This window comes from Vicugna pacos, chromosome 6, assembly GCF_048564905.1.
Source record: "Vicugna pacos chromosome 6, VicPac4, whole genome shotgun sequence".
NCBI classification, from domain to species: domain Eukaryota; kingdom Metazoa; phylum Chordata; class Mammalia; order Artiodactyla; family Camelidae; genus Vicugna; species Vicugna pacos.
The window spans coordinates 71178006-71194735 of NC_132992.1; the positions used below are offsets into that span (position 1 = coordinate 71178006).

The following is a 16730-nucleotide window of genomic DNA, read 5'->3' on the forward strand; positions in this document are numbered from 1 at the left end:
AACAATTTTCATATTTACCATCTTAATTGCTACATGATAGTGTATCTGAAGATGAATTACAATTTATTTAGACATTCTCCTGTTACATATTAAGATTGTTTTAAATTTTTATCTGGGGACATCCTGACACGTACAGCTTTTTTTCTTCTGTTAAAATGTTCCTGGTGGGGAATGGAAATAGCTCAGTGGTAGAGCGTATGTTTAGCATGCCTGAGGTCCTGGGTTCAATCCCCAGTACCTCCATTAAAAAAAAATTTTCGTTTAGTATAGGGGGATTCATTAAACTATTCTTTATTTTGTACATTTGAAAAATCCTTATAAGAAACATTTTGAAAAGATTATTACTTTAGGATTAAGTCTGTGGACTAGAATGACTGTATCATAGATTTCAAACACTTTTATGGCTCTAGATATACTGGAGTATTGCTCTCTGAAAAGGTTGCTTCAAAACATATCAACATACCACGCAGAGTGCAGCCTCACCAGCATAGTGTACTGTTAATTTTCATAAATCAATAATAATCATCACAAATGATACTTCAGTGTTGCATTATCTACTTCTTTTATTATTTCTGAATTTGAACTTTTTCCATACATCTATTTACCAGCTGTGAAATTTTTCTGCTCATGTGCTTTAATATCTTAACTATTTGAGCTGTTGTTTGTCTCATAAATTTGAACGCATTCTTTACATGTTCATTATTAAGCAGGCTGTTCTACAAGGCAGCCTCTGCTGTAAATATTCTGTCTCTGTCACAATGTATATGAACCATTGTCTACATGACAGTGTCTGGACTGCGGTGAGTGTGAGCACGTTGTAGACACTGAAGCTGAAATAGTAATTACTTGCTCAAAGTTATATAACAGGTAAATCAGGGCCCCGGGATTCCAACCCAGAGTAGTCTGACTCCTGTGCTATCGACCCAGCCCAGACCATGTCAGAAGCTCAGCCTAGAAGCCTCTGCTCAGACCTGGGTGGGGGTGCTCCTTCCTCTGGTAGGTCCCAACCCTAGCCTCTCCACTGGATTGTCCAAGTGAGGTGAGGTCCTGGGACCCTCTCCCTGCACCGTACCTACTCCAGTTCTGTTGGTCCTTGGTGCCCAGGCCATAAGCAATCTCCCTGTTATCCTTTCCTGGCAGAAGCCAAACCTGGAGAGATATCAGAGTCCGGCACCTTCGGGCCCTTCCCCAGCGCTGTTGTCCCAGGACTTGGCTCCCATGAGCTACATGTTGCTCTCCTTCTGGTGCTACGAGCAGCAAATCCTCACCCTGAAAGCCCCAACCACGCCTCGATCTGCTTCCCAAGTTTGAGGGCTGGAGTGGGAGAGGGACCCGTTAGCCACCCCAGAAGCTCTAGTAGCTGTAATGGACCAGAATGGGGAGCCTAGCCCTCAGGGACTTGCCCCTCATTCCCAGGAGAAGGTCAGCACAATCAGCTGCAGCAGAAAACACAATCCTTTCAATGGCTTCCAAGAGTGTGCCTAGGAGTGAGAGGTAAATGAGCTGGTGAGTTGGCAGGAGTCTCTTCCTGGTGATACCTGGCTGGTACCATGGTTTAGCTTAGTGTCAGCATCACAGAAAGGTGAAGAGGGCCGATCAGGTTTTGCCCAGACCAACTGGGACATTTCTGAACTTGACATTGACAAAGAGCTCTCCAATCTAGTTAAGATGGCAGCTCAAAGGGTCCTGTGCTGGCAGTTTATTGTCACTGTTGTTATTGTTACTGTCACTTGTTTCTCTAATTGGAACTCAATGTTAATGGTCCCAAGATTCCTGAGTTCAAATTCCTGAAGAGCCAATGTTTTAACTTTGCAGAGAAGAAAAAAAAAATGTACTCCTTAGTTGTCAAAAGGACCTGTCTGTACAGAGGAGTGAGGACAGGATTTGGGCCAGGCAGATGTCAGTTCTGCCTCCCAATGGCAGTACGGCCTTGAGCCGCCACTGAGCTCCCCTGAGCCTCAGATTCCTCATCAGTGAAACAGGAATAGTGACTGCCACCTCACTGGGCTGTGGTGAGAATGAAGAGAAACAGAAAGACCATGTGATTGTTTTGAAAGTATAAATAAGCAGTCACAAGTTGAAAACTATGCCAGAATTCAAAAATTCAAAGAAAGAAAAAATGTTCAGACAAAGTACCTCTCCCCAAGCCACTGAGAACTCTTCTGTATCTAAGCGGAATAAAAGACAACCCAAATATCTTTTACACTGTCCAAGCATCCTTACATATAAAGGGCCAAGTGTCTAATCTAGTATCAGCGTATTTTTAAAAACCAGAGCCTTCCGAGACCAGCGCGTTGTCCTCTACTGCTGTGATGAGGATTTGAGGTTAAATGACAAGTCAGAAAGTCCTGCCTTCTGAGAGGCCCACAGCCAAGTAAAGGAAGAAGCCCTGGTTCTTTGATAGGTCTTGTGTCTTATGCTGAAAGTGCCCCATAAGGAGATTGCTATCTCCCTTTATAAGCCCCAGCTCAGTACTTGGAGTTGGGCAGGGAGGGAGTCCCGCCATGAGTGGAGGGCTGTGGGCTCTCAGCTCGAATCTGGCTCCCAGAGAGTGGTGGCAACAGAGAAGTGAGAGATTCACTGAGAAGGTGACTTTCTTGGACTCCAGTTCCCGAGGGATGTTCTGTCCACTATCAGCCTTGGAAGAGCTGCTGCGATTTCATTAAAGGATAGTGGTTCTCAGACTCGCCTGGCACAAAATTATTTCTCTGGGATTGTTTCAGGGAAGTCCTGGCAAATCTGCCGCGATGGACCAGAACAGCCATCTCTAGACTTCAGGATTTCACGGATCAGTAAAATTTTGAAACAAATTCAGGGGATCAACAAAAAGTTGCCAACTTTTTATTTAGTTAAGACAGTAAAAAACACACACACACAACAACAACAACCAATTATTACTGCCATAATTTCATGAAAGAAAAGACATTTCAATGCCAGTAGGAAACATTTGAATAAGCTTAACTATATGGAAATCTCACCTCACTGACTTTATTTTCTTCATTTCTTCATAGACCAATGAAAACTCCATCACAGACCAGCATGGTGCCAAGGGGGAGACACTGGACTACATAATCCACCAAGATTTGCTCTGGCCTGAGGCCTCTCGGGCTCTTTCAACCAATTTGGGAAGAAAACCTTCCCACCTCAGCTCGCTGGGATCTTCAGACCTAAGTGAAAACTTCCTGGACAGTGCATACTATAATAATGCCACTCAGTTAAATGTGATGTGCCCACAACCCACCCAAAACACTAAGGTTTTCAAACAGTGATGGGGAGACAAGTACAGGAGGGGCTTTGTACCCTCCACTTCACCCACTTTTACCCCAGCCTGGAGGCTCCACTGTGCCTAATTTATAAATGGGCTTCTACATACTATTTTGTTTGATAAGTGTTCTGCTGCCGAAAGAAAGTTTTAAAATGTCCCTATAAGCTGTATAGAATAATTATAGCTCCCAAGGATTGAGCACTGAGCCAGGTGCTTTAAATGCATCATCTTATTCACATTATTTTATTGGATAAAAAAAAATTAGTTGCAGAATAATATGGACAGTATACTTCTAGTTTTGTATTTTGAGAAAAACCTCTCTCTCTCCCCTCTAGATATTTCTATAGACATAGGAAAGTTCTGGAAGGACCTGTAAACAATGGCTGGTCCTTGACAATGAGAGTGCCTGTATATGTGTAACTACCATCTTAAAATTTATGTTTCCACATTTTTGGAATTTTCTCAGTAAAAATGTTTCACAGTAAATGTAAATATGCGTTATTTTATAATAAAAATAAATGTCAATTTTTTTTCCTGGCATCTCCAATTTATAGATAAGGAATCTGAGGCTCAGGAGGGATGGCCTTGGCTTGATTTTCCCAGGACCAACCTTTGTGTGGCTCTTTCCACTTTCCCATTCTGCTTCCCTCCTCCTCTTAGCCCTCCCCTAATAAATCACACACTCATCACGTCCCAGCTCCACCTCTAGGAGACTCTGACCTAAGACCCTTGTAAATGTCCAAAATGATGGATGAACGAGATTATTCATAGCAGCACTATTTTGAAATAGCAAAATATTTTACAAAGAACTGAAACAACTTAAGTGTCACTTCGCAGGGGATTGGTTAAACAAACTAAGAGATCCACAGGATGGAGTCCTATGCGCTTAAAACAGAAAGACACAGCTGTTTTACATCCATAGGGAAAGCTCTCCAAGGGATATAGAAAAGTGAAAAAACAGCCCAAATCTGGCCCACAATTTTTTGTATAGACTATGACCTAACAATTTTTTTTAATATTTTTAAGTAGTTGGAAAAAATCAAAAGAAGAATATTTCATGACATGAGAAAACAATATGAAATTCAAATTTAAGTTTCCATAAATACAGTTTAATTGGAACAGAGCCACACTCATTGTCTACAACTGCTTTTGCACTACAGTGGCAGAGCTGAGTTGCTGCAGAAACCATATGTCATACAAAGCCTAAAATATTTACTATCTGGCCTTTTATGGAAAGAGTTTGCTGATTCTTGTTGTGGGGCATGTAAATCTTGGTGTAAAAATAGAGAAAATAAGGATACATGTTGAATTTATTCGCATATTCATAAAGCAATCTTGGAAGGATACCCTGGGAATTAACAAGTGGTTTCCTATGTGTGTGTATGTGGCGGGGTAGGAGAGTAGGAAGTGGGTGGGAATGAACTGGTGCTACCATTTAATGAATGGCTTACTCTGTGCCAACAATGCACGTCACATGCATCATTTCATTAAAGCCTCGCCATAAACCTAGAAGTTAGATACTCAGCATCCCCATTTTACAGTCAAGAAAACAGGGTAGGGAGGCTCTATGCCTTGCTGAAGGTTGCAGAACTCCTAAGTGCAGAAGCCAGATTACCAACCAAGGTAAGTTCAGCCTCAAGCCACCCCACCATTGTCATTTCTCTATTGCTATTTCACTGAGGTTTTGAGGGATTAAAAGAGCTGTAGGTTCAGGTCCATATATTGGAGGGTCTGAAACATCAGGGAGGTGTCTGGACTGTACTGAAGGGTAAGGGGGCAGCCCTGGAGATGTTGGAGCAGCCCACCCTCTTCACTCATTCAACAAACACTACCACATGCCAGACGCTGAGGTTCAAGGATGGCAAAGAACTTCTTACCCACTCCACTCCAATGGAGGCTAGGCAAAGGAACTAGCCTCCAACAAAGTTGTGGGGGCCCAGAAGGAGCCATGTATTAGCCTTTAGAGGCTCATGGTCTTCAAGCCAGTCTAGGACATGATGGAATGGGTCTTTTCAAATGCTTATTACTCTGGTGAAAGATTACCCACTGGTGGATAGACCAGAAAGGGGAGGGTTGGAGGCAAGGCTTTGGATGTGGCCTAAGCTAGCAGGGACCAAGGATGGAACTAAGAAGAAGGCATGGATTCAAGGGATATTTAACACATAGGTAGTTCCCAGCTGTGGCTTAGACACATGGGTGGAGAGGGTTCTAAGAGCCAAGAATCTCAACTAGGGATCCAAGAAGTGGCTTGGTTTGGGACATGATGAGTGCTGGTGCCTCAGGATGGCTCTCCAGGGGGAAATACCCAGGAGGCAGCACTCAAGAGTGAGGCTGGGGCTTCGGACACAGTCAAGGGAGTTATGGTGGAGAGGTGGTGGCTGCGGGGATGATATCACCAGGGGAGAGTATGAGTAACAAACCACTATTCAGAGTTCCACTGCTGGACTGAGGTGTTAACCCTGCTAACACTTTCCAATTTCAAAGGGGGAAATGCATTAATCAACAAATTGGTCTCAGTTTTAGGTTTTGCTCTCATAAATTTGTCTCCAACCTTTGGCACTTGCTACTGCTCTTCTGCTTACACACGATAAAGCAAATGAACAAGCAGTAAAGGAATATTGATGGAAAAATGTGGCAACAGCTCATCACTTCACTTGACGGCTTGCTCTTTTCAGGGATACATGCGTGTGCCTATAGCAGGTTTTATTTTGCGCACACAGACGTCTGTCATAGTTTCTACTAATAAAACTGTTCCCAGCTCTAATCATGGAATTAATTACACTGATAGTTCCTGGTATTTCTTATGACTTCCAGGTGCTCTGACACCTAAACACTTTGGGAAAAACAGGAATAAAGAGAGAATAAATAAGGGCAGAGGAGTAGCTCTGGGGAGCAACAGTGCTTGAGGGGCAGACAGAGGAAGAGGCTGTGGAGATGTCAGAGAGGTAGGAGGGGACAGGGGAGAGCTTGAAGACAGGAGAGCATTCACTCCATCTCTGCTTCTGGACTTGCTGTGACTGCAGCTCATTACAGTGAACATGCCCTGGCACCTCCTGAGTGGCTCAATCTCCCCTGAGAATCTGGGTCCTGGCGAGGCAGGCAGAAGCCCTCGCAGAGCTCTGCTCCCTCTCTCCTCCTCATTGACTAGACAGGTCTCACGCCCAGGCATGGTCAGACGGCCCTTGTGCTGAACCCCCAGGGATCTAGTGTTTCCAGACCTCATGCCCCAGCCCCCACTGCAAATCTGCCCTGCCCTGGCAGGGAACAAGTGGGCACTCATCCCTGGAGGGTGAAGAGGAGGGAACACTGTGGCCTTGGCACAGAGCCAGGAGCCTGCTGATTCTAGGTAATATATTGTTTGGGGGCCGAGCAGGTGAGGCCCATGCTGGGCTAAAATAGTAGCCACCAATCCCCAGCCTCTTGTTATCCTATGTGCTAAGTTGATGGGTTCCCAGACATCACTGTAAGGAAGGGAGGACTTGAACTCTGTCCCGCTTGTCTTAGACAATAATAATGAACATTTATTGAGCACTAATTCTGTGTTGTGTATTAACTGCTTTTTTTTGTAGGGGGGTAATTAGGTTTATTATTAATTATTAATTATTATTATTAATTATTTTTAATTGAGGTACTGGGGATTGAACCCAGGACCTCGTGCATGCTAAGCATGCACTCTACCACTGAGTTATACCCTCCCCTGTATTAATTGTTATATTTGCATTATGTTATCTAATCTTCACAATCACCTTGGGGGCTAGGTACTGTTATTAACTCCATAAGAAAAGGAAACTGAGGCACAGAGAGGTTAAGGAACTTGTCCAAGGTCATTCATCTAGAATCTCAATGTCCAATAGAACTTTCTGTGATGAGGGAAATGCTCTCTAGTCTGTGCTATCCAATGTGCCAGCTACTAGCCACTAGCCACTAGCCACTTGGGGCTCTTAAGCACTTGGTAATGCAGGTGATATGACTGAGTTCTACGTTAAATTAAATTTAAATAGCCCTTTGTAACTGATGGCTACCGTACTGAACAGCTCAGTATAGAAAATGGAGGGGTTGGGATTTGAACCCCTAAAGTCTATCTTGGCTTGTAGCCATGAAGTTAGAAGGTTCCCCTGCCTACTCTCACTGCATTCTTCATCCCCAGGCACTTGGGTTCCCTGACTGTCCTGGCCTGAGGGAATCTGCACCCTCCTCAACTTCTCTGTCCTGCCCCCACACTGCAATATGTATCATCAGATGTCAGGAGGGTGTAGCAGGAAAGAGAATGAATTTCCAGAAGACCTGGACCCAGGACCATGTCACAGGGGACCAGGTTCCAGCACAGCAGGAGGAAAGACTTCTACAAAGCCAGGGTTGCCCAGTGACATGGCGGTCCCTGGAGAGGCAGGAGTACCACGTCCCTGGAATCACGGAGCTGGTCTCTGCCCGTGCCTGAAAGGAAGCAGCAGGCATTCCTGCTCAGGGTGGGGCTCTGGGCCCATGGCTTCTGAGAGATCCAGCCCCCGCCTGCTGCCTGGCACAGGATGCGGCATTGCCAACCCCTGCACCCTCACTCCCTGGTGCCCTCCCGAAAGGGCCGAGAACTTGCCTCCCCAATCTGGGTCAAGACCTCTCCTACTGCTGGTCCTCTGTGCCCACTCGCCTGACCCCTTTGGCCTCACTGGTCAGCCCAAGGCCCCCACCCAGCCCCACCTGGCCACCTGTGAGTCACATCCCCCTGCTCTGAGATCTATGCCTTTAGCTTTTTCTTGGCCACACCCAGGTCTGAGAAGAGCTCAGGCACACAGACTCCAGGGGATGGTCCTGGTAGGCTGAGGGGTGGGGAGGGGTCAGAACCCGTGGGAGCCTCTCCTGCCCAGAACTGCACCCTGTTCTGCTCGCCCAGGGGCTTGGGAGAGAACACAGCACCCTGCTTCCTTGCAGGAAAATGAGAGGCGGAGGCTAGCAGAGCCTTGCACATCCCGGAGACACTGAGCCCGGGCCTGAGGCCTAGTTCCTGCCTCTGTAGCAGCCTTACATAAGTACTGCCTCAGTCTCCCAAGGGTCCAGAGAGCCCCCTGAGCCTCGTCGCTCTCCTGCACCCTCCAGACCCCTCATGCCTCAGTCATTAGAATGCTTTTCCACTGAGTAGCCTGTCTCACAGGCTGCCAAGTGCCTGCCCCTTGAGACTCAGCATCCCTTTTTTCTCTCCAGGATGGGCCAGGGAGCTGGGTAGGAAGCTCAGCTTCCTGGGGTCACATCTGGGACACCTCAGGGGGCAGAGAAAGGAGAAGAAGGTGCCTGGACGGGCTGCCCAGGGCCCAAGGAAATGTCTCTCATTTTCTACACACGTGTCATTTTGCCAGCAATCCATCTCTTCCACCAAGAAGGGAATAAAGAAAGGGCCTCTCCAAGAGCTCCTTTGTGTCCTTCAGGACCACCAAAAGAGCTACAGCTTGGCCAGAAACACAGACCCCCCAGAGGAGGAAGGAGGGACCAGATCTTACCCTCTTTATACCCTCCATGGAGACATCACAGTTCTGGGCACACAGCTGCCGTCCCCCATACAGTCATCACATTGAACTCTGACCTCCTCTGTGGCTCCCATCTCTCCAGCACAGGCTGGGCCCCACACACAGGCAGCCGGGGGGCAGTCAGCAGTCTGAAGCCTTTGGCTCCAGGTTCCCCCAGGAAGACTTGTCAGCTCGTGGGGACCCTGGAAGTCACAAATTCATCATCTAACCAGTTCCAAGGTGCCCTTATGAACACCTCAGAAGGTGTACGGACCCATGTGGGCACTGAGGGAAAAGCACCTGCCTCTGAGAGTTTACAATTCAGGCATGGAGGTGGGAGGCGGGGGAGGGCTAGCACACCTGGTGCCTTTGTGGGGATTAGAAAAGGGGCTCGAGTGCAGCCAGTTTAGAGGCTGCTCTGCTCTCTTCAGGCGGATACGGCACTGTGTGAGGACTGGGCGATCAAAATGCAGGCTGGATTTTTAGCCCCATTCACACCCTGACCTTTGTGTGGGGTGCAACACACACACCCCCATGCACAGAGGCCCTGGGACAAGACCCTGTACTTGAGTGGTACATACTATCTAACAGTGGAAAAGCAGCAGTTGCTAGGAGTCTCATGTCTAGGTGAGCTGCCTGGCCAAGATGCTTCAGGCCTCCCTAGACTGGTGCCTGGGTCTGGGTGCCTGGGGAAGACTTCCTAGAGGTTGTGTGATGTTCTAGAGGAAAGGGTGGAGAGGGCAGAGTCCACTGAAGGCAGAGAGAACCATGAGCAGCAAGGGATAGATCCAGAATGTGCTAGTGATGGTGTTCAAGGGGGTAAGGAGGCCTGTTTGGTTAAAGGGAAAATGGGAGGGGCCAAGGATGATGATAAATAATAGCAAATAGCTACCTAGTGTTTATTATGTGCCACGTACTATTCTAAGCACTTTATATATATTAACTAGTTTAATCATCACTAAAATTAGGGAGGAAGTATTATTATCCCCATTTTACAGATGATGCACAGAGTAGCTAGGTAGCTTGCCCAAGATCACACAGCTAATGATGAACAGAGCTGGGGATCAAACACAGATGGCCTACATCTGCATCTGGTTCCTGAGCCTGTTCTCTAAACCTCTCTACTATATCATGGCTTGAGAGTTATGCTTTGGGACTGTGCTGTAGAGCCAAAAGTCTGGGTCTTATCCTTTGGATCTCATGTATAAAAGGGAAGCCTTGAAGGAAGATGTTTTTACTAGGAAGGAACAAGATTAAAAATGGTCTGTTAGGAAGGCAATCACAGGCATCTCCCCCCCGGGGTCCCCGCCAGCCCCTACCACCCACACAGCCTAACCAAGAGCGCACTCCTCCCCACCCTCACCTCCCAGAAGACTTCTCAGGGCATTTGTGATCCCCAGGGGGTGGCAGGGGTGAGCCGGTGAAGTTTCTGGAGCCCCAGGACTCCACACACACCCACCTGGGTCAAGTAACAGCTCTGCTGACTGCCCCAGGCACGGAACAAACATCAGCTTAGAAAGCTCCCCAGTGCCCTGAGAGGTGTGTCTCACTCTCCCCATGCGTGACATCTGCAGTGCGGAGAAAGTAAGTCTCTGGCCCTAGCTCACATGTCTCACGAACGACAAAACCCAGAATTCGAACCAGGTCTGTCGGACTCCAAAGCTCATCACGCCCCTCCCACCACTGCACCCTAATTAGCTCATGTTCTGTGATTTCCAAAGAAACACATGAAAAAAGGAAGTGGTTGGGGAGGTGAAGAGGTGAAGGGAAAGAAAACACGAGTCAGGGCCTACGGGGACCTGGCAAGTGCTACAGATCAGTGGAGGGGGAGGCGGGGGATTGAGCTAGGATCCCTTCCCAAAGCCACAAAGAACTTGGTATATGGACTTCTCACCACCACCAAACTGGCCGTAAGATGCCCACCTCCTGAACTCTGAGTTCCAAGCCTGTGGTCTTTGGGACCCTCAACCATCCATATATGCTGCTCACTGCACCCCCCTACCCCGAGAGCTTAGCAGGTCTGCCTTATCAGAGAGCAAACACAGGCCGCTGACTTCAGATGAGTTTACCCCACTTCTGGACCTGCCTGGACAGGCCCATTGCAGACAAAAGCAGCTGGTACCTGGGTCAAGGATATACTTCTCAGGGGATGGCCAAAGTCTTGGTAGCCTGTAGCCAGACTGCTTTTCCAGGGCCTGGAACTCTACGCTGGGACCCTAAACAAAAGGAGATTTCTAAAAGACGTGGGAGCCCAACCTGAAAAGCCCCCATTCAGCCCAAACCTACCAACTGATTATATGCCAGACATATGCTACAGGCACTTCATTTTAAAATTTTTACTAGGCTCTGTATGCTTGGGAGCTACTTGATTAGTGTAATCCTATGCTGTAAAAACTATCACCCCCATTTTACAGAAGAGAAAACTGAGGCACAGAGAAGCTGTTTATCAGCACAATATCACCTAGGGTGACGTCACAAGCCTGAGCTCTGTACCTTTGGTGGATGACATCCCCCAACCTACTGTTCACCCTTGGCTATGACAGGAAACCTCACCAGAACCAGAAACACCTTATGAGTGTTCTGGGCGAACTCTCAGAGTTTCCAGTTACCGCTGCTGCTGTAAAGAAAAGGCTCAGGTAACCCCAGAGTCTAGGGACAAAGAGTGGGTGCCATTTATAGGACACTTAAAAGGTGCCAGGTGCGTTTACATATATTAGTAAATCCTCCTGACATTTCTACAAGGTAGTGGTGGGCAGCCCCATCTTACAGATGAGAACATTGAGGTTCGTGAGGCTAAATCACTTGCTCTAGGCAACATAACTGTTAGGTGGCAGAGCTGGGATTCAAACCCAGACTTATCTAACCATAAGACATAAATTACATCACAATTTCTCCTTCACACACTATTGCCTGCTGTAGGGGCTCTGACCTTGGCCTGAGAACCTCAAAAAAAGAAAGAAACGTGGAATCAGTTTGCTCCCTAAGGGTGTGGCTTGGCTGGGGTCTCAAGAGAATACCCCCAGAACAGTACCAGATTCCCTCAAGAGGCTCTGATGTAGCCCCCATCCTCGCTGGCTGGGTGCACACTTGGGTGGACATGTTAGGTAGCGGTGAAGGGCTGAGGCTCCGGGAGGAAACTGTGGTGTAGGCGGCTGTCTGGAAGCAGAAATGTGGTAGCTCCAGAGGTTTTGCTTTGCAATCTTCATTTTGCAAGGAATGGGGATTTTTTTTTTTCTTTTCAAAAAGCCCTGGACTTCCTTGAATTTTAGACCTTTCACAAATATTTTTTTAGGAGAAAAAAGAAGAAAAAAAAAAACCCCACAAAATGCCTGTTGCAACTACTCACTTCCACAATGAATCACGGACACAAAACCACAGCTATGTGGCTAACAAAGGAACTATGTGTTTTCACATTTTGTTATTGGAAATCATTTAGCAATCTTCACTATGTCATCTGCAGACAGACAGACAGACACGCAGACACACCCCTCTGGGTCCCAAGCTGCCAGTTTTACAACCACAGTCATCAGATGACTTTGCATTTCACCCATTTTCCCTTTCTAATCCTTTTCTGGAAAGTTACCCTGCAAGGCTTAAACCTTCCTCCTTAGCCCCTCTCCGGAGGTGGGGGGTGCGTGTGCACATGTGTGCATGCCAGTGATTGGAGGAGGAATGCTAAGCCACTGATTCAGTTAATTCCACAAGTGGAAACAAGTAGACATTTCAGAGTCCCTTTTTTATTACTGTTATCATAATAGCACTTTACTTTGGTAAAGTGATTTTCACCTGGGAAGCTGACAGTGCCTTTTCTGACAGTGGCAAATTAATTAACTGATGGCAGATTTACAGATTGCATAACTGGAAAAACTACTGGACCCATAAATCAGAAACTTCCTCTATGTTCTGGACCAGGGGTGAAACCTGATATATATTTGAAAACCTTGAGCTCAAAAGGAGAATTCAGAGCCTAAGAAATCTCCATTATGATTTTTGAGGCATGTTCTCTCAGCACAGCTTTCCACCCACGCCCTGTCTCACACACACACACACGCACAAACACACACACACACACACACACACACACACACACACCCCCACTCCAGAGGGCAGTGTTCACTGAGCAGCCACAAGTTCCGTACAAAGCAACCACCGGATGGGATGAACATTCCCCCGGGGCATCTGAAAAAGAACATGATTGTCTTTCTGTTCCCTTCTGGCTTCATCTCTCCCTAACCTTTGCTTTCAAACAAAAGTCCTAGGGGACTTAGGTCAGTTAAATGCTATGAGTACAGCCACAAGCTTGAAATGTTTGTTGCAAGTATTTTTTTTTAAGTCAGATGCTGGAAACTGCATAAATTATTGTTTTAATGGGAGCCCAATAAGCTCCCTGGCCTCCCCATATGAGGCCTGGGCATGGGGGATGCCACTCCAGGCTCTTGCCATCTTTCTAGATTTTTCTGAAAAGATCCCAGATGCCTTGCCTGACCTGGCTCTCACACCAAGCTTGCTGCTCTGCGCTTGCCTAAGCCTTCCTGCTCTCAGAGCTATTCAGTAAACTGGCTATGAGCATGGGTTCCAGAGTCTTGAGTGGAGCTGGGCTGGAATGGCCCTTCATGTCAGTTTCCACTTCCACCTCGTAGAGAATCCTCTTCATAGGGTCATTGTGAGGACTGGTTAAGGTGCTGGAGACATTCTACTTGACCCTGTGGGCCTCTCTCCACCCAACTCTGGGCCCTGGGAGGCTCCTTCATCCTCTACTTTTGAGTCCTGTTCTGCCCACGTGGGACCCCAGCAAGAGGGCAGAGGACAGATGAGGGAGCAGAGGTATTCATCCTCCAGCTCCCTCCTGATGGGCCACTGTGGCAGGTGGTGGCTCTATGGCTCTATTCCTTTCCTGAAGGCCACAGCCCTGTTGTGGCCCTCTCCTGTGGCTGGAGCTACTCTGGGTCCCAGTAACATCTGACCCCTTGCCCCTTAGATCTGCAGGGCTAAGAGATTCCCTGCATAGTTACCCCCAGGACACTCTGCTTCCCTTGTTGTTTCTTCTGACCATGTCCATATCTTTGCAAATAGACCGTTTGTCAAACTGTTCTCATTGAGCGTGCCATCTGTTTCCTGCTGGAATCCTGACTGATACCGATAAGGAGTCTCAACGATCAAGTATTGAGCACTTAGCTATGTGACTCAGCACTTTATCCCCTTTGACTAATGGAGGTGAAGAGACAACATCAAACAGCTGGCGAGCAGTAGAATCAGATGAAACTGAGGTCTAGCTCATGATCACTGCTCTTAACCACTGTGCTGTAGGGGCCCCAATACTAAAAGAGATGGTGCCCATAAAGTGCTTTGCACAGTAGGGCTAGCTGATTCAACAACGCTCCGTAAATGGTAGGTTAAAATCACAACCATACCACACTCAAAAAATCCAAAGTCTTAAATTCTACTCCAGCATAACACTAGCCCAACCCTAACCACAACGCTAAGGTTGAAGCCTCATTCTAATACCACACTAAAGTGATACTCTAATCCTACCCTAACCACCACCTGAACTAGAATGCCACCTCAACCGCAATCTTAGTCCCATCAATCCTAACCCAAACATGTATCACTGTAACCACAAAGCTCGACACCCTCCCAGGGTGAGGCTGGGATCAGGGCTGAGGGGAGCACTAGGGAGTCTCCCTGCCCCTCTGCACCTAGGTGCTTGCCCCTACCCCAGTGGCAAATGCACCTGCACCCAAATCCATCTCTTTACCCTCTTTGTCAGACTCTACACAATTGGCCAAGAGATATTTATGCAACATTCACTTCCCTGGGGAGAACCAGGAGAGGAGGGTAGAGCATCTAGCTCTGTTAGGCAGGCATTGTTGCCTGGAACAGAACACAGTGCAATAAATCCTGTGGGTGGTGATGATGATGAAGGAGAGGTAGAAGGGGAAGACGCTCTGTAGCTTTCTCCATCATTTGAATGCAGGCTCTGGGCAGATAGGAGGTGAACACTGCCTATCTTAGAGCTCTATAGAGGGCTGGGGCCAGGGCTGGGCTGGGAAGGAGTCCCTCTCTGGAAGCAAACCCAGGGGAGGGCCCTATAATCCATAACTCTGGGATAATCTTAGAAAAGGGAGTCATGCAGGCTTCATCAGAGATTGGGGGCTGACTCGGGCCACCTCAGGCCAGATGTCCACCTTCAAGCTTCAGTATGAGAGGGAGGAAGGTAAGAAGAAGTGTGCAAGAAGCAGACACCATTTCCCTTGAATCTGCCCACATGCCTGGGGTGGGAAACTGGAGACGTGTTTTGAGGCCCCAGGGCCCCCTTCTCCCTTGAGCACTGAGAGGCCTGAGCTCAGTGGCCTCTTCATCAACCCAGACGTGCCTGCCCTGGGCCAAGCATGGCGGGAGGAGGAGGCCGCAGGCTCTGCTGCCCGGAAAGGAGGTACATGGGACCCACCCTCCTCAGGACCTCTGTTGGGCCCCCTCAGCCAAGACTGAAAGCACAGCAAGACCGCATCCACCCAGAGCCTGTGTCTTTTTGTTTTCACACACAGATACCCCAAGGCCAGCCATGGCCCTGACCAAGCCCTGAGCTCTGTAGCCCTCAGGTATTTGTGTGGGTTGGACCGGTGCATGTTAACACTCTACAAAGCCCAGAGGCCCACCTCCCTTTCAGAGAAACCTAGAGAGGACTACCTTGAAGGAACATGCTTTGTGGGGGAAATGGAAAGCACTTCCCTCCTGGGGAGAAGCCAGGTCCAGGGTCACCACGTACAGCTACACAGGCCATGTGCCGCACAATTCTTAGAGTACCTGTCAGAGAGACTATGATGGAACAACCTCTCCTGATCCTGTGTCCAGGGACTCAAAGGTCTAGCACACACAGCCTGCCTCCCTCCTGTCCTTAATGGAAATGAAGTGTTTCAGACCCACCTCATTACCCCAAGCAGTTTCCGCAGGGCAGGGATGAGTGGGACTGGCAGGGGCTGAGTGCCAAGGGACCATGCACAAACCTTACTGTGGCCCATTTACACTTTCAGAATCCTCTGCAAGCAGTGGGGAGACGGGGCATGGGTGATGAAGGAAGTTCTCAGCTGAGACACAGGTCTCTTTTACTCTCTTCGAAAAGCAGCAGCAGGGCTTCTGTGACTTCAGACTTGGGAAAATAAAACCCCTTCCGTTTGTTCTGGCTGGAGGCCCATGAGTAAGCAACCTCCTCTGACTACTCCCCTCTGAGCCCTCCCTCTTCCAAACCCACAGCCCTAGGGAAGAAGGTTCATGGGACTTTTCTAAGGCCCAAGAAATCGAAGAAAGTGGGAGGAGATCCCTTTATAGCTGCCGCTGCCGCTGCCCCTGCCCGACCCCTGGCACTTCTAAGGGCCTGCTAAGCTCTGCTCTGGCCATTCTCTCATCACCCTTAGAAGAGAATCATTGCCCTCGGCCTGCCCTGGCTCCAGATCCCTAAGGCCAAGGGGCACAGGGTAAGCAGGTACCCACCTGTTGGAGGATTGGGAGAGCCCCTTCCTGGTAACAGCATGCCTGGGCATAAGCTGAGTGTCAGCTCAGAAGGGAAGGGATCTGAGACCAGCTATCTTTGCTCCAGGTAGCAACAGAGGATACGTGGTGACAGGGATGTTCATTCAGTAGCTAATTATTTACTTACTGAGTACTTATTATATGCCAGGCACTGTTCTAGGAGCGGGGGATATATCAGCAAACAAAACAAAGATCCCTGCCCTCGAGCAGCTCACACTGTAGTTGGGGAAAAACAGATAGTACACAATAAGCATAATAACTAAATTAGATGTTATGTCAGAAAGTGGAAAATAAAAAAGTACTGTGGAAATAAAAAAGTGAACCAGATGAAGGGACTCTCAAATTAGGGGTTTACAATATTAAATAATAGGAAAATAGGAGACATCCTCCTCCTGGGAAAGAGCCAGGTTCAGGGTCACCACATATAGCTGTACAGGTTGTGC

General features: G+C 47.9%; 1 protein-coding gene across 4 annotated transcripts in view; it reads right to left on the reverse strand.

Annotated features, from left to right (window-relative positions):
• The window catches only part of LTBP2 (latent transforming growth factor beta binding protein 2), a 99599-nt gene that overhangs the window by 54102 nt on the left and 28767 nt on the right, over positions 1-16730 (reverse strand). The window lies entirely within an intron of this gene.